This window comes from Phocoena phocoena, chromosome 12, assembly GCF_963924675.1.
Source record: "Phocoena phocoena chromosome 12, mPhoPho1.1, whole genome shotgun sequence".
Taxonomy (NCBI): Eukaryota; Metazoa; Chordata; class Mammalia; order Artiodactyla; family Phocoenidae; genus Phocoena; species Phocoena phocoena.
The window spans coordinates 76,150,137-76,176,453 of NC_089230.1; the positions used below are offsets into that span (position 1 = coordinate 76,150,137).

At 42.3% G+C, this 26,317-nt stretch overlaps 1 pseudogene; it reads right to left on the reverse strand.

The window, feature by feature from the left end:
- Positions 1 to 1,378: 1,378 nt before the first annotated feature.
- LOC136131904 (parafibromin-like) lies at positions 1,379 to 26,090 on the reverse strand (annotated as a pseudogene).
- Between the last annotated feature and the right edge of the window lie 227 nt (positions 26,091 to 26,317).

Genomic DNA, 26,317 nt, shown 5'->3' on the forward strand with positions numbered 1-26,317 from the left:
GATACTATCATAGGCACTATCTACCCAGATAGATTAAGCAAAGGTTCCATCTTCCCTTTACTTTGGCCTCTACATTTCATCTGTCGGGGTTCTCATGATGGTTACCAGTGTCTACGTTTTAATTTATAGGGCTTGGTAAAGAAATTGCAGAACTAAAGTGCCCGACTTTTCCTCAGTCCTCTTGTGCTTTCTGCAATTAGGAGAATCTTATATTTTTTAAAAATTTTATTGGAGTATAGTTGAGTTATAATGCTGTGTCAGTTTCAGTGTACAGCAAAGTGAATCAGTTATACATATATATATCTCCATTCTTTTTTAGAATCTTTTCCCTTATGGGCCATTACAGAGTATTAGGTAGAGTTCCCTGTGCTACACAGTAGGTCCTTATTAGTTATCTACCTTATATACAGCAGTGTGTATATGTCAATCCCAATCTCCCAATTTATCCCTCCCCCCGCCCACCTTCCCCCTGGTAACAGGAGAATCTTAAAGTTAAAATTAAAGTTATGGTGAAAGCCTTTCTTGGCTGTAGCCAGCTGAGGACAGCTGTGGCAGCCGGCAGCCCCAGGTAAACTTATCTCTTCACTGTGAAATGCCATACATTTTCATTAGATGATCAATAGAAATGACATGATTGCTCAGGAGCTCAACCCTGATATTTAACTTTCCTCTCCTCGACCTTAACGAGGGCACATATCAGAGCCGTGGAGTGGGGTGACATTTACGGCCCTGCCACTCCGCTCTGTGATTAGACACAGATCATTCAGAGGTTAAGACTACGGGCTAGTGGTGAGGCTAACATGTTCTAAATGGCAATCGTGGTCATCACAAAACTTGCAATAAGAACAACAAACAATATCCTGTTTCTCAAGCTGCGCTTCCCTGTGCCACAGCATCACAGTGGTGGTAGTTTGGAAGAAGCGTCTACTCTGTGCCAGGCCCAGAACCCAAGGCGGGACGAGAGGAGGGACTTCTGGGACGATGAAGAAATAAAGACTACCAGAAGTTGGGGGAGGTAACGGGAAAAGATAAAAGTCACAGAACCTAAGTATGTTCGTCAGGGTTCTCCACAAAGGGTTAAATTAGGTCTTGTAAGAGAGCAATCTGTGACCTTCATCTTTTTTAAGTTTTTAGTCAATTTATAAAACTTGACTCTTAGCCTTTAGGTCAAGGTATATCCGTGTGTTTAATTTTAAAAATTTTTAAATTTTTAAACGTTTATTTTATTATTTTTATTGGAGTATGGTTGCTTTACAGTGTTGTGTTAGTTTCTGCAATACAGCAAAGTGAATCAGCCACACGTATACATATATCCCCCGTATAAAATATATCCATGTTTCTTAATCCCAATTTCCAGACAAAGATAAAACCAGCTAATTCAGAATCTCAGGTGGGATGTGTGCCTTACTGTGTAGCTGTAAAGGTTTCTCAGAGCTGTGAGAAGAGTGATCTATCCACAGGATGTTTGTGATAGCTGAGCGTTCTAATACCGTTATATCACGTTGCTGAACATTTGGGTCCAGACACACTTCGTCATCCTTGAGACAATCTTTCGCTTTAGCAAATGTATCAACTAGTGAACCATCAGGCAAAAGCCACAGCCAATCTTTTAAGTGCCAGGAGGGACCCTGAACCCAAACTGGTACAACCTGGTCTCCTACTCTTAAGAAATGTACTTAGGGACTTCCCTGGCGGTCCAGTGGTTAGGACTCCACGCTTTCACTGCCAGGGCCTGAGTTCAATCCCTGGTCAGGGAACTAAGATCCGCAAGCTGTGCGGCACAGCCAAGAAATTTTTTAAAAAACAAATGTTTTTAATTAAAAAAGAAATGCACCTGAGGGTCTGGTTACTACTCCATAAGGAACTGGGACAATAATTGTCCTGCCCTCTGGCCACACCCTCTCTTTCCTTCTCTGAATTATAGTTTCATTTTCTCATTGGCAGCCTTGCTTTTGCTTTTCATCTGCTGGGACACATTTCAGATCCTGTAGAAAGTCTTTTGCATTAAGCATGGTTATCAATGTGGTATCGCTGCCTGACTTAGGGTGGTGGATGCTCGACATCCTTTCTGCTGGTTTGAGGGAAGCCTGGCTTGAGAAATTGGTCTCGGAGCTGACCACGTTCAGGACCCTGAGTCTCATGGGCAGAGGCATCCTCTTCTGTTACTGGTTTCAGTGGCCTCCTGCGGGAGGTGGTGTAGCGTCAGTTTTGAAGCGTTGTGTTTCTTCTTTTCCTTGGACTCTTTCCTGGTCCTGTGTGTTTCGGGCAGCTGGGAAAGGGTACTTGGTAACACGGGATCCACAGGTGCTGTATTTGGGCCAGTCCACTGTTCAGGTACATTCCACCTCAGCATCCCCCAAACACCTCTGATCTAGGGCAGTTACATCATCATCTAGATCAGTCTTGATTAGAGATCTTTTCTTAGCCCTAATTTTGACTTTGCAGCAATATTTTCCACAGACTTAGCTGCAAAGACCTCATCTGTTCTGTTTGTACAGTCCATACTTTGGGCCGATCTATCTTTTTTTTTTTAAGGATGAGAAAAATGAATGCTTGGATTAGGAGGTTTTTTTCTTTTTTTATAATTGAAGTATAGTTGATTTACAATGTTGTGTTAGTTTCAGGTGTACAGCAAAATGACTGTCATCTATCTATCTATCTATTCTTTTTCAGATTCTTTTCCCTTATAGGTTATTACAAAATATTGAGTATATTTCCCTGTGCTGTACAATAGGTCCTTGTTGTTTATCTATTTTATATACAGTAGTGTGTATATGTTAATTTCAAACTCCTAATTTATCCCTCCCCATTGGTAACCATAAGTTTGTTTTCTATGTCTGTGCGTCTATTTCTATTTCGTAAACAAGTTCATTTGCATCCTTTTTTTTTTTTAGATTCATAAGTGATATCATATGATATTTGTCTTTCTCTGTCTGACTTACTTCACTTAGTATGATAATCTCTAGGTCCACCCGTGCTGCTGCTATTTCATTCTTTTTTATGTGGGCCGATCTCTATCAAGGTTACCCACTCTTCATCTTCAATTCATAGCTCCTCTGCTTCTGCTAAAACTTTATCTGCTGCTTGTTTAACTTGAGCAGATCCGCAAACACCTATTGCTAGGGGGCATGTCTGTCTATATTTGTTGATGTCGCTGGTTCACCACGAGATATCCAAGTTCGTCTTTCCAGTCAGGTCTTCTAACCGTGGGAATATTTTCGGGGGCTGCAGTAGGACATGAACAGCAGGACGAGGTAAGTGCACATTATTAAGTAGGAATAAGATAGATTCCAATGTGTGGGATTCTCTGGGCTGGTTTCCTTTCCAGTCTCCTAGGCCACAGAGTTGGTCTCGGCATCCTTGGGCTGCTAGAACGCCTGACAGTCACTGTGTTGGCCTCCAGCACCATCTCCTGGGTGTTGTACTATTGCAGGAGGCTGAGCACACGTGTCTTCCCCTGGCGTCAGCACCTCAATGAACCAGCGGTACTAACAGCTGGCCATGCCTATGATAGCAGCTGGGCCTCCAAGCGTCCCACACTGTGAGGCCTCAGAAAGCCACATGAGAACATCTTACTAGGCCTTTTCCCTCTTGATGTCACTTTTTTTTATAAGAGCAGGGTCCAAAGTGCCTATCTACAGCAATCACCTTCACCAAGAGGGGTTCTCCAAAGATTTCACACTTCACCTGTCTAAAACTGGCCTCTGGACGACCTGCTCATGTCCACCTAAACCTGCTTCTCTCACAACCTTTCCCGTCTTAATAAATACAGTCAGCCCTCTATACTTGTGAGTTTGCCTCTGTGGATTCAACCAACCGTGGATCGAAAATATTCAGAAAACAAAATTCCGGAAAGTTCCAAAAAGCAAACCTTGACTCTGCCACACTCTGGCAACTATCTGCATAGTATTTACATTATATTAGGTATTTTAAGTAACCTAGAGATGATTTAAAGAATACAGGAGGATGTGTGTAGATTATATGCAAATATTATGCCATTTTATATAAAGGATTCGTGCATCCTCGAATTCAGGTATTTGCAGGGCCATTCGGGGGTGCTGGAACAGGTCCCCCCAAATAAGAGGGACCACTGTAGTCCTACTCAGTTGATGAGGATCTTAACCAGACTTATCCTTCATTTTTCTCTTGTTCCCACCCCGTATCCAACCCAGCCAGAAATCCTGTCTCTGGTCCAAACCCAGTCATCTCTGGGGAGGTTTTCTATAATAACCCCCTATGTGGTTTTCCCATTTCTATTTTTAGCGTCCCCCCCCCCCAAAACACACACACATAGTTTAGTCTTTAAACTATAGCCAGAGTTTTAAAAGGCAATTGGGATTGTGTCACTCTTTTGCCAATACGCTCTAAATGCACCGACCAACCCAAAGTCCTTCCTGGGGCCTCCACGCCCTGCACAACTGTGTCTCTAGGTGTCTTTCTGACATGATTCACATACTCAATCCCTTGCTCACTCTGCTTGCCACACTGGCTGGTCCTCACAACTCCCCTGCCTGTGTCTGCTCTTGTACAAGCCTGCCCCAGGTCCTTTGCACCTGCTGTTCCCACAGCCTGGAGCTTTTTCTTCTAGGCAGCCCAAAGCTGGATCCTCAATTCACCCACTTCCCTGCTCAGAGACACCTCTCCTCTAGAGAACTCTATTTAAAATGTCACTCCCGGGCTTCCCTGGTGGCGCAGTGGTTGAGAGTCCGCCTGCCGATGCAGGGGACACGGGTTCGTGCCCCGGTCCGGGAGGATCCCACATGCCGCGGAGCGGCTGGGCCTGTGAGCCAAAGCCGCCGAGCCTGCGCTCCACATCGGGAGAGGCCACAACAGTGAGAGGCCCGCATACCGCAAAAAAATAAAATAAAATAAAAAAAAATAAAAAATAAAATGTCACTCCCATCACCTCACCCTTCTTTATTTTTTATCGTATCATTTATGGTGACCCAGTATCAGACGGGAAAATTGGAACTTCAAACTGTCCTTATTTCTCTGTTTCTTCCCAAGGACAATTCTGCCAAAGGTAAGGATAATCCAGTGTACAAATAATGGGAACATCCATGTTCAGAAACTGACTGTAATTTGAACTCAGGTCCTGTTGCATCCCTTTGTGGCTCCCTGTGGACTGTTGTAATAACATTTTATAATAGTCTGCCAGACGCAATTTAAAACTAAACTCTATCTAAGTTCTTTTCCCCTAATGTTTCTGAGTAACAATCCCAGCCCTGACCATGCAGAGGGTCTGCAGGAGGTGATTTACTGGAATGGTGTATACACCGACCTGGGATTGGTACAGCGGCATCAGTATCGTATTTGCCAAATTATGTTGCTAATGAGGACATTTCCAGGGAGTTTCAATGACAGACTCTTCATTTACTTCCAGAGCTACACGTCCAACTCCAACAGCCCCAGAAACAAGCTTGGGAACATCAGGGCATAAATCACTCTGCAAGTGGGCAAAGAAAACATGTCATGACTTACATTTGCCCCGTGTAATAGAAATTGAAGGAGAACGTTTATTATTTACTTACTTTGTTTCCTTTAGTTTTTAAAATTGTTCTAGTTGAACTATAAAACTCTACCAAATGTTTGGGCTTCCCTGGTGGCACAGTAGTTAAGAATCCGCCTGCCAATGCAGGGGACATGGGTTCGAGCCCTGGTCCGGGAAGATCCCACGTGCCATGTAGCAACTAAGCCTGTGCGCCACAACGATTGAGCCTGCCCTCTAGAACCCATGAGCCACAACTACTGAGCCCGCATGCCACAACTACTGAAGCCCATGCGCTTAGAGCCCGTCTCCGCACAGGACAGGCGACTGCAATGAGAAGCCCGCGCACCACAACAGAGTAGCCCCCGCTCAACACAACTAGGGAAAGCCCGTGCGCAGCAATGAAGACCCAACACAGCCAAAAATAAATAAACAACAAAAAAATCTCTACCAAATGTCTTAGACTGACCTACATAGCAGAGTGGAGGAATTTGTAGTGGCAGTTAGAAAACTTAGATTTGTTTCCAGCAATGTGTAAACTTGTGGAAGCAGCTTGCCATCCGTCTGTCCCTTATTATAGTGGAGGATAATACAGTCAAAAACTGTATTCCCATTTTCAGGAAATAACAAGTCCCATAGGCTTCCTCCTTTATAGGAAAAGAAACAGACAACTTAAAATATAAATAGAAAATACATTTATGGAACAAGAATTGACTGTCTACAAATCCCTATGTAAAGAGGGAGTTTCTCTAAAATTCTGTTTTTCTAAGTTTCCTGCATTTCTTCACGCATTTAGCCCACAAATATTTATTAAGCATCTACTATGTTCCACACACTTTGCTAAATAGAGCTAGGGCTAGGCAATGCAGAGGACAGACAGGGATGTACCCGTGTATTACTTTTATAATTAAGTTAGAAGACCATATTCTCTCTGATCAAAATACTCTTGAGTTTCATAAAAGTTTGAGGGGAAAAAGTAGAAGGGATTGTCAACATTTCAAGAAAAATCTTGTAAACTAACAATTCAAACGAACTGAATAGTTGGGTTGCATCTACATGGCTATGGGAGAATCGGATGGCAGGAGTCCAGAAAATATTTGCAGCTTTTGAAACTGGTCTCTGATACCCCTATAATAGTATTTATTTTAGCTCTGTGGTTTTTTTTAAATCTCTTTCATGAGGTTCTATGAACCTAGTGACCTCCCCATTGCCAGCGCCAGAGCCTCTGTTGCCAAGAGCAAGGCCCAGCAGCCCAGGAATGGTGAGGCCAGAGGTCTCACGCCCTATGGAGGAGCTGCTTACTGTGCATTTTTGGAAAGCAATTTGCAAGAATGCATTCTTCATCTCACATGACATTCGTGGAAAACTTTACCTCAGGTCTGGCCTTAAAAAAATTGAAGATATTATGGGAAAAGAATTTGAAAAAGAATAGGTACATGGAAATGTATAACTGAATCACTTTGCTGTACACCTGAAACTAATACAACATTGCTAATCAACTATACTCCAATATCAAATTTAAAAAATAATAAAAAATTGAAGATACTGATCATGGAACCTCTGATTCCCCTTTCTGTACCTTTCTCCTTCTAAGAGATAACCTCCTCAATTTCCTGACGCTTAATGTGTTTTGTCCACAGGCAAACCTGCTTCTTGGGAATGATTTTGATAGAGTCATTCACACCAAAGGTCAAATGTCTAATTTGTCTTTCTCCTTTTCCGTAGGCATTTACGCTAACAAGATTCTTCACTTCAATCAAGGGGGGCTCACGTCTGGGGGACTTCCCTGGTGGTGCAGTGTTTAAGAATCCGCCTACCAATGCAGGGCACACGGGTTTGATCCCTGGTCCGGGAAGATCCTGCATGCTGCGGAGCAACTAAGCCCGTGCACCACAACTACTGAGCCTGTGCTCTAGAGTCCACGAGCCACAACTACTGAGCCCGCATGCCACAACTACTGAAGCCTGCGCACCTACAGCCCGTGCTCTGCAACAAGAGAAGCCACCGCAATGAGAATCCCGTGCACCGCAACGAAGAGTAGCCCCCGCTCCCCGCAACTAGAGAAAGCCCGCGTGCAGCAATGGAGACACAACGCAGCCAAAAATAAATAAATATTAAAAAAAAAAGAGGAACCACGTCTGAATTTCTTGACCATGTTAATTGGAGACACAGAGTGACTTTCAGCTCTGATGTTCTGTGGTTCTAAATGTATAGCAACATTAAGGGGACAAAGAAGAGGTAACATTGCTGGTAAAATTCTTTGGGGAAAACCCTATTCCCTGTTTGTGTGATTTTCCTTGCACGTAACGAAACACCTAGCAGTATTTTAACCAGTAAAGTCATTTAATTACTCATGTAACAAAAAGTCTAGAGGTGGGAGTTTCAAGAGTGTGTCAGCAGCTCAACATGGCTTGGCCACTGCCTCAGTCTCTCTGATTGTCTTGTCTTCCCATCGCGGCTCCCCAGTGGTCTGCTGTAGCTCCAGGCATCAGATCTACACGAAAGTGTTCAAAGAAGGAAGGGGAAGGGGAGGACAGAGGGCTGGACTCATGGGCCTTTCGCCCTCTGTCTGAGAGGAAACTCTTTCCCAGAGCTCCCAGCATATCCCCTGACATCACATTGGCCAGGACTGCGTCATTCCACCCCCTCTAGTAGCAAAGAGTTGACAGACACCAATCTTGAGTTATAGCCTAGGATTAGTCATATTGAGACCTGAGCAAAACTGAGATTTTGCTAGCAAGGAAGCAAGGGACAGTGCTGCTGGAAGGCGGTGCAGCTGGAGGGTGTCTACCTCAACCTCGCAACCACAACACCAAGGGGCTGCCCTGAGCAGGTCTATGGCCAGGCTTGAAAATACCTGAGTCAGACACCTGGGCTCTTTCCAATCCCCACACTTTCCAGTTTCTTTCTTGCTAATGTTCAGGTTAAGAGGGGAGGAGGTTGTGACAGAGAACAGACGGTGATGTTCTAAATTAAAACAGAAACGAGATGTTGTAGCATTGTGTTCAACTTGCCTGTTCTTATATGGTCTCATGCTTTTAATTCTTTAACTTGAATTTACCCTGCTAACCGTCTTCTTCATTCAGATCTGCAACCTTGCTAGAAAAAAGCAATAGATTTTTTTTTCTTCTGGTGGGGCTACTCTCTCACCAAAATGGTCCAGAGATGATTATATTCAGTTTTATTTTCAAAATCTCCACTTATCAAAGGCTAGCATGCTTAGAAAACAGATGGTTCGATCTAAGGCTTCTTTTGTTGTAGGCAGGCTAATGTTTTAAACATCATGCCAAGATTTGATTTGAAATTTTAAAATTGTTGTTTTCCCAGACTGAGCTTGGGGTACTATCAAAATTCTCAGACAGTCTTCCTGAGGGGAAGGCAGAATTTGTGCATGAGGGCTAATTGAAGAAAAACAAGAATGTTTAAAGGACATATTTTTTCCCCAAAGTAAAAACAGTTTTATTGATTCCAATGGAGAAAAAAATCTCTATTTTTAGGACATATGGTACCTATTGCATTCAATAGAAGATATCAGTTTACAAGTTCTCACTTCTTTTTTAGCGATTAAAATACTGATATATTAGTATCACTGTAAAGAAGCAAACAGATTCACCTTTCTAATCGTTCATCTTTTATAATTGGATAGAGTTTGAGTTCATGAAATTTGTTTATACACATCATTTCATGTTATCTTTCAATTAATCTGCCAAAATATTATTATTTTCCCATTTATAGATGAGAAAACTGAGATTCAAAAAAAAAATAAACATATAACTTTCTTAAGGTCACAGAATGTTAGCCACGGGGTTAAGGCTGAAATGAGATTGTTGTAGCCACTGCAGCTAGTGTGGCTAGTGTTACTAGTGCCTATCCTATGTCATGCACCATATGACACTGGAAATAATAAGATAATATAATCAGATCTAACATTTATTGATGCCAGGCCCTGTCCTAAATATTTACACGCATTACTTTATTTAATCCTCTCAAAAAAATCTATAAAATAGGAATTATTAACATTCCCATTTTGCAGATGTGGAAACTGAGGTCTAGAGGCTTGGAGAAGCTCCAACAGCTAGAAATAGGGAGTTGTTGCCTCCTAATCATGTAAAAAGCACAGACCTCTCTGTGCGTAGGCTGCAGGAGCTGGCCACAGGTGACCTGGGCAGGCTGGAGGCACGTCTGGATGCAGTGGCTGCCATGATATACGGCTGCTCTTTGCAGCCCTGCTGCATTTTTTCATGACTCTCAAGTTGCCATGTCGCAAACCCAAGTCAAAGAAGCTGAAGCAAAAAAGGATGTCTTTGACTCATGGAATCCAAGCGACGGCTGAACAACCAAACCACCCACCACGAGAAGGACAGGGATGCTACTGGTCTCAGGCACCGCTGGAACCAGGTGAGTGTTTGCCGTCCCTTGCCTTTGTTTCCTTGTGCATTGGCTTCATTCTTGTTCACTACCGATGGCTTTTTTCAAATGGCAGGAATCTCAGTCTCCAATAGCTCATGAAATTCATCTTTTGACTTTCACCAACAGAGAAGGTCCGACTCTCTTGGGTCTAGTTGGAAAAAATTCCACAGAAGAGCTCTGATTGGCCTGGCTTATATAAGAAGCCATCCCTGGACCAATCAGATGTAGCCAAGGAGACACATCCTGTAAGAACATGTAAGAATTGGCATGTACAGTTGTGCAGTTTGTGTATTTCACACAGGTGTCTACCCAAAGGACATGTGGGGCTTGAAATCAAGCCAATACTCTGCTCACCAAGCCATGCAGCCTGGAGTAGAAACCTTCCCAAAGGAAGGGATGCCCTTTGTTTCTCTCAGACACTGGGGCTTGTCAAGCTGGGCACCCACTGGGCTGAATCCTTCTTTTAAAAAAAAAAATTGAGGTATAATTGAAATATATCATTACGTTAGTTTCAGGTATACAGTGTAAGGATTTGATATTTACATATATTGTGAAATGATCACCACCGTAAGTCTAGCTGATAACTGTCATAGCTATAAATTTTTTTTCTTGTGATGAGAACTTTTAAGATCTACTCTCTTAGCAACTTTCAAATATGCAATACAGCATTAGTATTATAGTCACCATGCTGTACATTGCATCCCCGGGACTTATTTATTTTATAACTAGAAGTTTGTACCTTAAACCCCCTTCATCCATTTCACCCATCCCCTGCCCCTCCTCTGGCAACAATCCATCTGTTCTTGTAACTAAGAATGAGCCCTCATCCCTTTTTTTCACACAACAGCATTGATTAGGTTTATGGCAGCCTTGTGTAAGATATGACAGCTTGTAAGGAAATACTGTATTTGTGGATGGAGAAAGAAAAGGGAAGTATTAATTTCAGAAAAAGGGAAGATAAACGATGAGGGAGAATTTAAGCCACTGGTTGTGCTCTAAGATTTCTTGCTTAGAACAGTGAGTGGAAATAGAAATAGGAAACTATTTCTAGTTCATGTAAATTTTTAAAACACAATTCCACAATTAAGTCATGGAAAGGTGATAAATAGAGGCTTTGATGTGAGCAAAACCCAGCTACCATTTTTGAGGTCTAACAGCACCTTGGGGAGTGGCTTGTTACTTTTCCAGGCAAATACACATCCATTCAGAACTCCTCACGGAGCGGATTTCAATTAAACAGTCTCATGGTTTTTACATGAAAAGACAGTCTGACATCTCATAGAGATGCGTGATAGTCTGATAGTCTCTGCTAGCAAAGTGCTACAGAAAGCAGCTCTGGTTACATTAACATGGTATTTTTAGCACCAGGTTTGTGAGGCTGTAAACGCTTTATTTTTTACACAAACTTAAGCTTTCTCATGGGTCAGGGCAAGGTTTTCTCTGGAATACAGTCATCCCACCTCTCCCCAGCAGGCCCAGCATGTTCTCTAAAGCCCTGGGCTGTGTCGAGGTGATAAGACTGGGCACGTGACGATGGGCAGAGAGAGGCTGCGCTTGGGGGCATGACCAGCCCGCCTGGTTCAGGGCAGGCCAACCCCGAAAGCACCACGCCAAGGGTCCCTTGTATTTATTCTGGGATGACCAATTCCCAAGCAGTCATCTTCTTCCCAGATACGATCTCAAGAGTGAGCTTTGCCATCATCCCCAGGCAGAGAGCGGCAGGGGAAGAATCTGATATTTCAAGGCTGAAATAACAGACTAGCAGTTTCGTCCGCTGCATTGTCTCCCTGTCTTAAGCAGATTCCGAATTTTAGACTCTCCCAGGCCGTTTCCGTTTTCCTTGGCCCCTTATCGTTCCTTGTATTTCTTGAGTTACCCTTCGAGAGTCCAGACTCAGGCGTCTTTGATATCCCCACACCCTCTTCCGCTTCCCTTCTGCCTCCTCTTGTCTAGGGGTCTTTGTTTGATTAAGAAGTCAGGACCTACAGAAAGGAACATCCGGGAGTATCGGAGGAGGAGAAAGTTGTACCAAAGCCACCTGGAGCAAGGATGGGTGGTACCCACTGCCTTGATTCTCCTTCTTGCCTTCATTTCTCTTATATTTCTATTTGCTTCTTAAACTTCACTCATCCTCTCCTCCTTTGTCTTCTCTACCTGCCACCAAGCCGTCCTTACAGAATTTCCTCTGTTAGGAAAGCTAACAGCCCCATTCAGCACATTTCAAATTTGATTACCGTTTGCTCAGGTAAAACCATAGACCCTTTAGCGAGGAACTCAAGAGATTTCCTGGGGGATGTGCGGGGTCCATGGCAACCATCAGGCTGCACACACACACTTGTTCTGCTGCCTTTCCCCGTGTGTCGAATCCTCTGGACCAGCGGAAGTCACATACACCGCGGCTGGTGGCGGAGAGCTTTAAGGGCCTGGAAAGAGGACGGCTTTAAGCAGAGGCCACCCAATGCACATGCATGCATTAAGCATGTAGATAAGAAGTAAACATTTCCTGTTTTATGCCACTGAGATTCTTGGTCTGTTTGTTACTGCAGCTAATGTTGCAGCCTAGCTGTTACAGAACAGGACCTGATGACAACCAGGCAGACAGAATGACATGTTTCCTACTGAGTAACCCTCGTGGAACATTTGCAGCATGAAATTGCGGCTTGCAACTCGCTGAGATCAGGAAGGTAGGCCAGCGACAGAGGCTTCCTCTGGTGCCTAGCATCTTTAGTTTTACTTATGCTTCAGATGGGAAAGAATGATACCAAATCAAGGACAGGCTGCTCTGGGATACCTTGTCCCCACTCCCTGTTCTCCGGCCTTCAGCAGAGGCTGGTGTTTGTTACTGGTGTCCCCCAGATGGGGCACTGCTCTCTCCTTTATTGGTTCTATGCCTGTTATGCTCCCCCAATACACTCATCCCAATATCAGAAAGGCTCCAGAAATTTCCCTGCCTTAGACCCTTAGCCCCAGATAGAAAGAAAAATTTCTCTCCTAAGTTGCTTACAAAATCCTTCTTATCCCAGGCCTGTTTATTTCCCAAGATGACTGATTCTGGGAGCTGCTTCTCCTTTTGAGGAAACTCCATCCTCATCTTCATGTACCATGATCTGATCTATGGCTCCAACAAGACCATCACCCAACTGTACTAGATAGAATAAAACGGGCTTTGCTGTGGTAACAAACCACCCAAGACTTCAGAAGGATGGCTCAGGGTTCTGAAAAGGTATTCTGTGTGGTCTGTGTACTGGTATTCAGGAAAACTTTTGAGTGTGCTTCTATAGTGTTTATTTTTTAGAATTAATTGAAATTTATTAATTCCAGGCATTCATATTTCTTGCCTGGAAAAATCCGTTCCTTTAAGTGTCAATTTCTCTGTGAAGTTTTCCCTGACTCTGGGCAGGATGAACGTCCTCATTCTGGTAATTCCACAGCACCGTCCTCCGTATCAAAATTACTGCATTATATTGTGACTTGCTATTTTTTATGTCTCTCAGGAAGATACCTTCCTGAGGACAGGAATTAGGTATATTATTCCTGTGTCTCTCCTAGTGCCCAGCATGGTACTTGGGATGTAGGAATAATACCATGCACGTCAACCATGTGGACGAGGGGCACTGAAAGGCATCGTCATTTCTCCATTCGTTCTTGGGCTGTGCATGTGTGTTTCTGTATTGTGGGGGGATGGAATATAGTTATATCTGTGTAGCATCATGTAGGAAGGGATGTGTCCAAAATGGTCCATAGTGAATCTGTCAAAATACTTCACGGTCTGAAATATACAATAGGCTTGAGAACTATTTTTGCAGACAATCACATCCCGAAAAGGAAGTGTGAGGTGCTTATTGGGCAGACAAGGCTTCCATACCCTGTAGGAATAACCCCATGTTCACCTCTGCACCAGTGCCTTTATATTTATTTTTTTTAAGATTTTTTTTTTTAATGTGGATCACTTTTTTAAAGTCTTTGTTGAATTTGTTACAACATTGCTTCTGTTTTACATTTTGGTTTTTTAGCCACGAGTCATGTGGGATCCTAGCTCCTCGACTAGGGATCAAACCCTCAGCCCCTGCATTGGAAGGTGAGGTCTTAACCATTGGACTGCCTGGGAAGTCTCTGCCTTTATATTTAAAATCAGAACTTTAAAAAAAATCTTCTTTCTTTTTTCCTTAACGGCACATAATACACTGTTGTATCCTTAAACTGGCAGTTCGCGATAATTTTAGTAGAAAATAAAGGAAATGGTCAATTTTTTTTTTCTCGGTAGGGATTTTTAAGCCCACGTGATAAATCAGCATTTTAAACAAATTTCTTCTTCTGAGTTCTCCTTTTCTGGTTTCACCTCTTATTTTATTTTTTTAAATTTATTTATTCTTTTGTGAGATGACCACGGTAAGCCTTGTTGAAAAACAAAACAAAAAAGAGGGAGTGGAAGATTATAACTGAGTTATTACAAATAGCATTGCTACATCTTTTCCCCTATTATAGGCAATGATATTTTGTCATTTGTCAACTCCCTGCAAATATCCTTCTTTTCCCCCACAAGTCAAAAACGTCTTCTTTAGGGCATACAGGATAAGTTGTAATAACACATTTGATAGCTCTAAATAATTCTCTGCTATCAATGTACACAGTGAACATTATTAATGGGAGACTCTTTGCACGGACCCTGAAAAGAGCCAGTAACTCCACTTGTCAGCGTTTTGATAACTACAGCCTTCAATTTAACATGAAGAAATATCAGCTTCAGTTTAGCAGTTTCAAAAGCAATGAATACAGATGATGAAATTTCTTCTTTCAGGCAAAGAGACTGCAAATTATTATACATAGATACTTATTTCTAATAATGTCATTTCAATTTACTTCTCAGTTGCCTGATATTAGAAGTATTTGCCCGGGAATTGGATGAGAATTTAATCATCATTTCAGAGCTCCAGGCCCATCTCAGGGGCCAACTGAACATCTTATCAGCAATTGAGCTGCAATGCTATTTATCCCTTTCCTATACTTTCTTATTTCCTTTTTCTTCTTACCTTCCAAGTTTATTTCTTTTTTTCTCTTTAAATTTTTATTGGAGTATAGTATAGTTGATTTACAATGTTGTGTTAGTTTCTGCTGTACAGCAAAGCGAATCAGTTATACATATATCCACTCTTTTTAAGCTTCTTTTCCCACATAGGTCATTACAGAGTATTGAGTAGAGTTCCCTGTGCTCTACAGTAGCTCTTTATTAGTTACTTATTTTATGTATAGTAGCATGTCCAAGTTAATTTCTAAACATCCCAGAATTAGCTCCCTTTCAGAGGGGAATTAACCATGATGTCAGGGTAGTTGTCACCTGGGTGTGGCTTGTCCTTCCTTCCATCCTTATTCCCTTCAAGACTCAGATGAGGCCTCCTTCTAAAAACACCGTTCTTCCCCTCCAGACACCCTCCTTCTGGGTGAATGGGAAGAAATAGATATCCTCAGGTAGCCTAGCATCGAGCTGCCGGCAGGAAGGGCTGCAAGGCTACCTGTCACCTGGAATGGGCAAACTTCCAGGACCGGGATGCTCTTCTTACCAGCAAGGCCATTCCTCAGACTGGAAGGCCACCCAGTTCCCACTGTCAGGCCACTGGTAGGTGCTACCTGCTCCCTCCCCAACAAGATCCGCTGCAGAGGGTGTGAGGTCTTGCTTGCAGAGTACAACTCATGCTTCTCCAAGACGTGGTCAAAGCTAACAGACCACACGCACATTAACGCTCCCTTCCTATAAGATTCCCCAATCACCTGCTTGAGTGGGCACCAAGTACTGTTTTGTTGTTTTGTGTATGGGGTTCATCCCACACCTGCCTTGATACTCTGTTTCCCTCCTCTGTGCTCTCGTGCTCCCCCTACTTCCCTCCCATACCAGCCTCTAGTATCACTCTCCATGTGCTCCTCTGGTGATGCATTCGGTCATGGGCCCCCTGAGGGCAGGAACTTCATCTTCTATTTCATTGTATTCAGAGAGCTTAGCATGGTGGTAGAAAGTGCTCAATAAATAGCTCTAAATGAACGGTTCAATGGTCAAAAATGATGGACAACAAGATCAGAGAAATGTTGGCTCGGGTACTTCTTTTTTACACTTAACGGATTTCTTGCGTCTATTTTCTTCTTTTTTTAAAAAATTTGTGTTGGAGTATAGCTCATTTACCACGTTGTGTTAGTTTCTGCTGTACAGCAAAGTGAGTCAGTTACACATATACATATATCCCCTCATTTTTTAGATTTCTTTTTCCCCATATAGGTCATTACGGAGTATTGAGTGGAGTTCCCTGTGCTCTACAGCAGGTCCTTATTAGTTATCTATTTTATATATAATAGTATGTATATGTCAATCCCAGTCTCCCAATTTATCCCTCCCCCCACCCCTACTGCCTTTTCCTCCCTGGTAAGCATCAGTTTTGTTTGTTTTCTACATCTGTGACTCTACTTTCTAATGGGATTTTATTTTGCCTCTAAAACCAGCTCTGATGTAAAAAGCAGGCTCACTCTTGGGGATGGTGCATTGTAGCAAAGACCAGTGACGTGCCGGTAAATGTTTATCGATGTAGCTGATTTCGAGCTGCCAGCGTGTTAGCGCTGAGGGCAGCCTTGGGGAGAGAGACCCAGGAGCACATCATTCTGTGGTACTTCCGTTATACAGCTACAGTGTAAGAAAATGACCTCAAGAGCACAGATAACAGTAAAATGTAGTGGCTTTTTAAAAAATTACCTCTGTTTCTAATATAATCTATTTAATTGTATTTTAATATAATTTTTAGTAATGAGTGTAACAACTGGCTTGCAAAATCCCTGATCATTTAATAATTTTTTCCCATGATATTATAGGAGCTGACTTCAGACACCATTGGATAGGACGCTTTTCTCAACCTGCCTTTGGTACCCAAAGCTTCCCCATCCAGCCTTGAACCCACACAGGATCACTTTGACCACTTCTTTGCTAGTATCTTCAACCGGGAACATCTGTTGTTTGACTGGAATGACTAGCTGTTTTGGTTAGTGGCAGAGAAGTACAGAGGTTTGTAAGAAAGAGTGGATAGACCAGAAAGAAGACTGGGACATTCCTTAACTCCTCAGAACCTAGAAACGTTTACTAAGTATTGTATCTTGAGTTGCAGGTGAATAGCCTGCTTCAATTGAATATTCATTTTTTTTTTTTTTTTTTTTGCGGTACGCAGGCCTCTCACTGTTGTGGCCTCTCCCGTTGTGGAGCACAGGCTCTGGACGCACAGGCTCAGCGGCCATGGCTCACGGGCCTAGGCACTCCGCGGCATGTGGGATCTTCCCGGACCGGGGCACGAACCTGCGTCCCCTGCATTGGCAGGCGGACTCTCAACCACTGCGCCACCAGGGAAGCCCCAATTTAATATTCTTGTAGTTTGCTCCTTTGGCCATTTCCATGCCTCGCCACCTCCCAAGTCCAGCTTGATTTCAGTCACTCATTTTCTGGCCTATATGTCTCCTTCTCAGCCTTCTTGATCGTGCAAAAAACCTTTGAAATCCCAATTCATACCGGAATTGTCTCTTGACTTTTGGGTGAAAGGTGATGATTCCACCACCATCCTCTGATTCCTCTGCTTCAGCGCCCACCAACCAAATCAAATTTGCTCTTTTGTTTAAAAAGAATAACATCAAAAAACATGTACGGGCCTTGATTTTGTGAATATTTTATGAATGTATTGGCTATTCGCATTGCCCTGTTCTTTTACAAGTCCCTTTTGGACTGCCTATTCTTGATGGGCAGCGCTCAGAAATCATACCCATTTAGTTTTCTTTGCACCTCACTTAGCCAAGAATCATGAACAGCTTTCTAAATGCCTTATCATAGCTTCAAGGATGGGGACATTTATGATGAACTGATTGATAGGTGTAGAATCATGCCTGGGAGTGACAGTACATGAAACGATCGATCTATCTTAGAGCAGAATCCCTCACTGAAGAGTAAGATATGGTGATGATAGGAACGCTTTCCAATTCCTGGCAGTCTCCACGTCTTAGCACACTATGCCTGCACCACAGCCTATGCAGAAACTGTGCCAAGCCACACTCTCAAAAATCCACAGTCCTGTGTCTTTCTTTAAATGTCTTCTAAGTTATGACTATATAACGCATAAACAAGTTCTAGCTATTTTGCGCATTAAGAGTAATGAAACAATATTTCAGTTGCCTTATCCTCGAAAACAGAAACAACAGTTAGCTTTTATTTCTCAATGTTTAATTCATCACCACAACCATCATCATCTGGACTACAGATGGCAGACGTACTTTCTGGAACACTATTTCGAAGTAAACAGCGTTTCCTTCAACGGTTTTGTAAAGGGAATACACAGTATTTCTATTCCTCTCAGCTCTTCTCTGCATTTTGCCCAAGTTTACAAGCATATTTGGAATGAGAATGATCTCACTAAAGAACAAGTGTATTCTGTCAAATTGAGTTAAGGAGAAAACCAAAACGGAAGACTAGAGGAAAAATCCTTTTAAAGAGGTTCTTTTGGTTGGGTTGGGTTTTTTTGTTTGTTTAATTTACATATAGCTTACTCAGTCTTTTTGTGTCATTTCCGTTCCTGTTTTCTTTGCTCATAAACACCTGACCAGACGTAAGTCACTTAATTAACAGCTCTCTAAGTAGATTGAGTTTGCTGCCTTAGGGGATAGACACCAAAGCCCAGAAACTCCTGAGTTGGCTGGAAAGGCTCCAGAAGTGTGTAATCACACACTTGGGCTGAAGAAATAGAACAGACCGATATGCAAATGACAGAAGCAGAGACTGAGGCCACTGGGGGCAGGAGAGGAGGTAGACAGGAGGTGACTCCCTCTGTCTTCCACGTCTGAAAGGCTGGCTTTAGATATGATATTTATGAACCCCGGTGATATGCACAGATCCAATGAGCTCAAAAATCAGAGCACGCAGATGTTAGTAAAGCCAGCTTATTGGAATTTCTGGAACCAATAATCTCAACCATTTGACATGAGCCTTTAGTCACTGGAGTATGAAACATAAACCAAAATTTTATAGAAAAATAAATAAAATGAAGTGGCTGGAAACCATCAAATTACGGAATTCACTGTGCTTTCAGTAATTTACACCTGCCTACAGCATGAGTACTGAAGTTTTACTTCTGAGGTTTGCTGCTAACAATGTTGATTTCTGGGCTGCAAGATAACTGGGGCAAAGGTTGCTGGGGATCCTACTGAAGGAGCTGGCTGTGTCCTTTTAGAAAGCAATTCCGTATTTTGTATGGCGGAGGCTAAGTAGGACGGGTGCCTTGGGGGCCTGAAATGTTTATGACTGTTAATTACAGATTGTCATCAGCATTTTATGTCCTTCGCTATATTTCTTTGCTCCTAGGTCGATCTGACACTTGACTAAAAAAGTAACCAGAGGGAAAATTAATATATTTTTAAAGACAGATAGCACCACCTAAATTATCACCTGCCGCGAACGGTCAGATGTTGCTGTATGTTACCTTTTCTCATGTCGGCCCCCCAAAGCATCCCGATTAGACAGCTCAAGCTCTGCTTCTGACTCAGGGAATCTTACAAACCTGACTTCATTTATTTAAGCATCTGCTCTGGGAAAAGCACAATGCTAGGCAGTGAAAGTAACAAGCTACAAAACTTTGAGTAGAAAAAGGAAAAAGATGTGTAGAAAACCAAACTTTGCACTTTTGCAAAGAACTAAGTGTGGGTAAGTACTCCTGGCCTTGGAGGAGGGCTAGAACCACAGTCCTTTTGTTTGGCCCACTTGTTTTTCTTTTTTAAAATCGATTCAATATCTTACAATTAGGAGATGACACACACACACTCAAATTTTTATATTTCTATATTCTCTTGAAAAAATCAGAAAGTCTGGGCTAGGATTACCAGAGGGCCTCAATCCCCCAGGTCTGAATAGTGATCCTTAGATGGCCTTGAGCTCTCCAATTCAAGACAGTCTCCCCAGTCCCTAGGGAGTAAACGACTGGTCCCGTTCCAAGCATGGCTCCTCCTATGTATCCTCCCTGCCTGGACAAGGAGACATTTGCATCTCTTTGAATTCTTCACAGAAGTTGTCCTAGAGCCTCTACTAAAACTGTGTGACATAAGCAAATCATTTATCCTCTCTGTCTTGTTTCCTCACCTTCTAATAGAGGTAATAAATAGCGTATTTGATTGTTTGCTAATCCAATTAATGGAAAAGAATGAATTATATGAACAATGAAGAAAGATTTATATGCTTTGCTGATTGGACAAGAGACACTAATATCAGTGGAGGTAAGCTACAATTCATAGCACAGTTCCATCACTACAGAAAGCTTCCTTGTCCCAATTTTCAGACAACCTCCCCACCCCTGGCCCCATAACCAGGGGCAACCGTGTTCTGATTTTTGACTCATAGCTTAGTTTTACTGTTCTAGGGTTTAATATAAACAGAGTAATATACTGTTTACCTTTTGCGAATGCCTCCTTTCAGTCAAAATATTATTTTTGAGAATACTCGATGTTGTTGTATGTATGGAATGGGATAGTGGTGAAAACAGCCTCCTAATGATTCCCACTTTCCTGTACCTTGTCCCTTTATAATGTAAAACTGCTACCTCTCCCGTCAAATGACAGGATTTATATCCTACCGCATGACCCTGGGCTGCTTTTGTGACTTGATTGACCAACAGAATGTGACGGAAGTGATATTCTTTGACTTCTGAATCTAAGCCTTAAGAGAGCTTAGAGCTTCTACTTTATGTCTTGGAAACCAACAGTCAAATAAAGAAGTCCAGGCTGTCCTGCTAAAGACACAGACTGCATGTAGAGAGACAGAAGCCCTAGAGGATGGGAAGACCACCTGGATAAGGGGGCCACATGGAGGCAGGTGCCCAGACCACCACCAGCATCAAGGCCCCAGGACGTGTGTGAGGCTCTCTTGACTCTCCAGCCCTGGCCAGGCAACAGCTGAATACAGATGCAGGAGTCAGCCTAGGCAAGGCCAGTAGAAGTGCCACTCCCTCAACCCACGGAAATGTGATAAATAATAAACTGTTGTTGTTTTAAGTCACTGTATTTTGAGGTGATTTGTTATATAGCACCATATACAATGATACACAGTGGTCTGTTCCTTTTCTTTGTTGAGTAGAATTTCATTGAATGGATATGCCACCATATAATTTAGCAATTTATTTCCTTAATTGTTTTTCTCTTCTGGTTTTGACAGGTATGGAACAGTTGCCATGAAAATTCTTGTACAGGTTTTTTTTTTAATGAATATAATTTCATTTCCCTGGAAGTTGAATTGCTTAGTTATATGGAAAGTATATGTTTAAACTACTGAATTGTTTCCCAAAGTACTTATCTTCATACATTGCCAGCCGCAATGTTTGAGAGTTACGTTTGTAACCCTCCCCAATACTTAGTATTGTCAGTTTTTTCAATTTTAACTATTCCAGTTAGTGTAAATTATGCTTTTGATTTGTATTTCACTGACGTTTAGCATCTTTTCATGTGTGCATTGGCCACTTTTATAATTATATAAACATAATCATTTACATTTATAATATAATTATATTGTGAAGTGTGTTTCAGTTTTTGCAGTTTTTTAAAAAAGTCAGCTCGTTTTCTATTACTCACTATAGGAATTCTTATATACATTGGGTATGACTCTTCTATGAAATATTTGTATTGCAAATATTTTCTCCCAGCTGTGGCTTGCCTTTTTATCATCTTAATGATAGCTTTTGATGCATGGAAATTTTGTGGGGTTTTTTGGGGTTTTTTTTTTGCGTTACGCGGGCCTCTCACTGTTGTGGCCTCTCCCGTTGCGGAGCACAGGCTCCGGACGCACAGGCTCAGCGGCCATGGCTCACGGGCCCAGCCGCTCCATGGCATGTGGGATCTTCCCGGACCGGGGCACGAACCCATGTCCCCTGCACCAGCAGGTGGACTCTCAACCACTGCACCACCAGGGAAGCCCCGGAAATTTTGTATTTTGATGGACTATGTTTTAGAATGATCATTTTTTGTCTGTCTATGAAATGTGCCATCTCTAAGGTCACAAAGATCTTCTATGTTTTCTTCTAGAAGATTTTGAGTTTTAACTTTTAGCTATATATATTATTTATATTGAAAACATACATGTATGTACATGCCGAGTAGTCATCTGCTTCTCTGATTGAACCCTGACAATTACACAGCTCAGGCACCAGGGAAGCTTATAGAGCAGCTTAGACCTGGAGCATAACCTCCTCCTTTTCTCAATTCCACTTACAATTTCTAGAATTTTAGGTTAATTGGGTGATAGCGGTACACCTTCTGGCTTCAGCTAGAGGGATGTTTCCCACGTGCATATGTTAGGTTGTTCTGTTCTCAGTGGACTCCTAGCCCCTCATCTCTCTTCATGTGCTTAGAAATGGAAACACTAATTTTCTCTACAGTTTCTTTGGAGTGTAGCTGTCTTAGTCTGTTCAGGCTGCTATAACAAAACACCATAGACTGGGTAGCTTATAAACAACAGAAATGTATTTCTCACAGTTCTGGGGGCCGGAACTCCTAGATTAGGGTGCCATCATGGTTGAGGGAGGGACTTCTTCTGGGATACAGACTCTCCTTGCTTCCTCCCATGGTGGAAGGGAACCCCGTTTACAAGGGCAATAATCCCACTCTTGACGACAGAACTCTCATGACCTAATCACCTCCCAAAGCCTACACCCCCTAATAACATCACCTTAGGGGTTAGGATTTCTATGTATGAATCTGGGGGGGACACACACATTCAGACCATAGCAGTGGCCCTTTACATATCAGTAACTATTCGAACAGCAATCAGGTGTTACGAACTCAAGAAACTGAGGGTTTTAAATTATGAATTTTATGTGTTTTAAACACAAAGCTTTGGAGAAATAAAGGAAACAGAAGATAATCCTTCTTTTCTCATCCCAACCACAAATCAGCGCGTTCTCACCGTATATGGGAAATTATTATAGCATATTAGCCTTGGGGTTTAGTATAATGGTTTAGTTTGATTAATGAATGGAATCAGTTTGGAAAAAATATATCAAGGTTGAAGGCATCTGTTTTATAAACAGAAATGCAAGTGAACTTCTTGTTCCACAGACCTGGGGTGCTGTGGACTCATTCATCATATCTGTCTTCCCTACAGTTACGGGTTCCCAGCAAATGCTGGCATTCCAGGTCTGCACTGTCCAAAAGCCCATCCCTCAGATATTAAGAACACGGCTCACGCTGATTACAAAACCCAACATATTTTTATGTAGTTCGTCTCCTGGGAAAGAATTTTTTCTAATTGTTTAATACAATTTTCTTTATCGCTAGCCATCAGGCTTCTGTCTTAGCTTAACAAAAGACAGAAAGAGGAGTTAGAAGATAAGTCATTTTTCACATAAAGAACAGCCTAGAAGCATTTACAAATGGGAGCAATTTAGACATATCCCTTCCCCTGATTTATAGCAAAAATCTGGAACACCTGGATTACTGCCTCTGCAGCTGTTCTATGCTTCTTTTTGATTGTCTATTTCCCAGATGAAGGAATCAATAAACTCAAATGGAATTCAAATGGAATAAATATCATTGCCTGAATCACTCAATTCCGCACAGCTTCCTGAGGATTACGTGTTAAATGGTAGCCTTTTGTCCTAGAAAAGAAAGTTAATCAAACTGTCTTGCAGCTCCCCGGCAAACTATCTAGTTTGTTCCCAGAGCATGTCTTACACAGAAGTAAAAATGGTTTGCCAGTTCCCAAGCTCGTGGCATTCAGCAAAACTCTCCAGGGACTCCACATTTTAAAATGTATGTCTTTCCTTGAGCAGTCTTTTAAACCATTACTTCGTTCCTTCAAAAGTAACCAGAACTTTTCCCCTTTTCACTCTTCCTAGGCCTGGCATGATCAACGACTCTTCAAATATGAAGGGGTACTGTTTATCATCTCAACAGAGACTGCACGCCACTGTAGTGAATCTGTTGGTTCTCTGCCGGTTATGCTGTGAGGTTAAAATGCCCAAGACTTAATGAAGCAAGTGGCATTATCATACTCGTACTTGAAGTCTGAACAGAGATCTTTTCTTTCTAGGGTAATTCTAACAACTCATAATTAAATGTCAGAGTACTAGTGAAACACCAGGAAACTTAAAAATAAAATGAGAAGAGAGGAAAAAAACTTTAGAGGTCAACCTCTAGCTTACAAGAATCTTAGGTCCATGTAGACGTTTATAAAGGTTTACAAAAGTTTTTCCAAACAAAGCTGAACATTCAGCACATATGCTACCTTACTGAGCATTTGTCTTCTGCCTAGTTGAGATCTTAAGTACAATTACTCTCAGTTTCCCCAGGGAAATCACTTACCTTCGTTCCAGACTGTTCGGTTGCCGTAGGCTGGGTATAGGTGAGACAGGCTGGGACCTGGGACCTGGGACCCTTTGCTGCAATGCTTGCACCTGGACACACGTCTCCTTGAGCAACAAAATACAAAGAAGCTATAAGGGACTAAAAATAACTGCGTGCGTGCACAGCTGGGGCAAATTATGGACAAGGTACAAAAAGACCAAAAAAACCCAACTGTCACTTCTGAAGAGCTGGGAGCAAAAACAGGGTACTGCACTCAACACCACCAAACGGGTGGGCAAACCACTAAGCCACCCCTCTGGTCCGACCCCTGGACATACCCCTACCCTCACCCCATGTAAGGAACAAGCTCGCCCCCCGATGCCACTTGGGGAGCGAGCAAGGGAACCTGTTACTTGTTCTCGTTCCCCCCTGCTACAGCAGGGGCCCCAGTAAAGCCTTGCCTGAATTTCTTGTCTGGCCGGTAATAAATTTCTATTCATTGGGGAAGGCCAAGAACCCTGGCGGGTATCATAGGGAGGAACTGGGCCTGTTAATGAGTCTGTAGTCTTCTCCCCTCCACGTAGCACCATAGAGGTCAGGACAGATGCTGACGTTTATCACCCAACCAACAGATACCCCAGGGTCAGCACAGATACTCCCAGTTGGGAGACTTATTTCTGTGGCTACGCAGTCAAGGGGAGGTCTCTGTGAGAGGGTTACCTTTTCCAAAAGCGTCGGAAAATGAATATGAGAGGAAAGAACTAATCCCATCCAGCACAAACTACTCTTTCACCCTTGATCCTGGATCTCAGATAAAGCCTGGGATTGTGGAAGGAAGGAAGAGCAGTGTCAGGGATCTTTCGGGTCTCTGGTCACAGCCTGGAGCTGTGGGACCACTTCTGTGTTCTCTGGCTTAATGATTTCATTTCATGTTGGTGCTGTGTCCTGCCAAGTAGCATCTCAAAGCCTCACATAATATCCGTCCTCAAAAGCTGTCTGAGTAGCTTTCACTTACCTTCCGCAACCCCTCAGAATAGAAGAGGTCTGCTGAGTCAGAATTTTCTCTGGTGTGTCCTTCGAACGAAACCAGCCCTGGAGAGAAAAACAAATACAACACAAGGAGACCATCAGAGAGAACAAAAACAGAGAGCACGTACAGGAACGAAAGGGAGCAGAGAAACAAAAGTCAATGGCCCAAAACTGATGGGCTTACAAAGTCTCAGATAAGCTGTTTATAAATAAAGAGTGAGAGAAAATTAGCCCATGCTTATTTTTAAAAATTCAAAATGAACCCAGAGCATCTCCAAGTATACAGTTTAAGGGATTAACACTAAAGATCCATTACAAATTGTGAGCTTATAGTCAGTGTAAAAACAAAGGCTCAGTATTCACTATGAAATCTTTTATTGCTCCATAGGAGGTTCAACTCTGAGTTCCAAACAGGTGCCAAAATATGTACCATTTTGTCGTTAAAAATAACATTGTTCAGCCTATTTACACGATTCATGTAACTGCTGAATACCATTTGCTGCTGGGTGTGCTATGGGTACGGAGATATTACGTATTTGTCTTCATGCCATGTGGGTCTAGACCATTTTCTCTAGAGAGATTTTCTTTTTTATTCCTTGCAATTTATACCATAAATTATGATTTAGGCTAAGAAGGTTATCTACCTTGCAAGTTACTGCCAGCATTCACCTGTCACCTGGAAGCTTGACAGCCTCCTGCTAGCGGGAGGGTACACCAGGAAGGCAGGCTCATTTTGACGTCCATCGCTGGAAAGATATACTTTCTGCATGAAAATTGCATCACGCTTCCAAACCCAAAAGAGTTTTTGGACTGTTTGCACGGACTTGTTCATGTTGTCGTTCATTATCAGAAAACTGGAGACTTGACCATATAAATTGTTGCATTTCATTCAGATTTTGGAACGCTTAGAGAAATGTTAATTATTTGAGATCTTAGGTGACAAAAGTGTAGCTTTTTAATATGAAAACATATGTGAATACTTCTTAGGCTTGAATGATAAAAAACAGTGTGAAAGTATAGAAATCATAATTAATGATAGTTTTTTATTATACAAGGTAA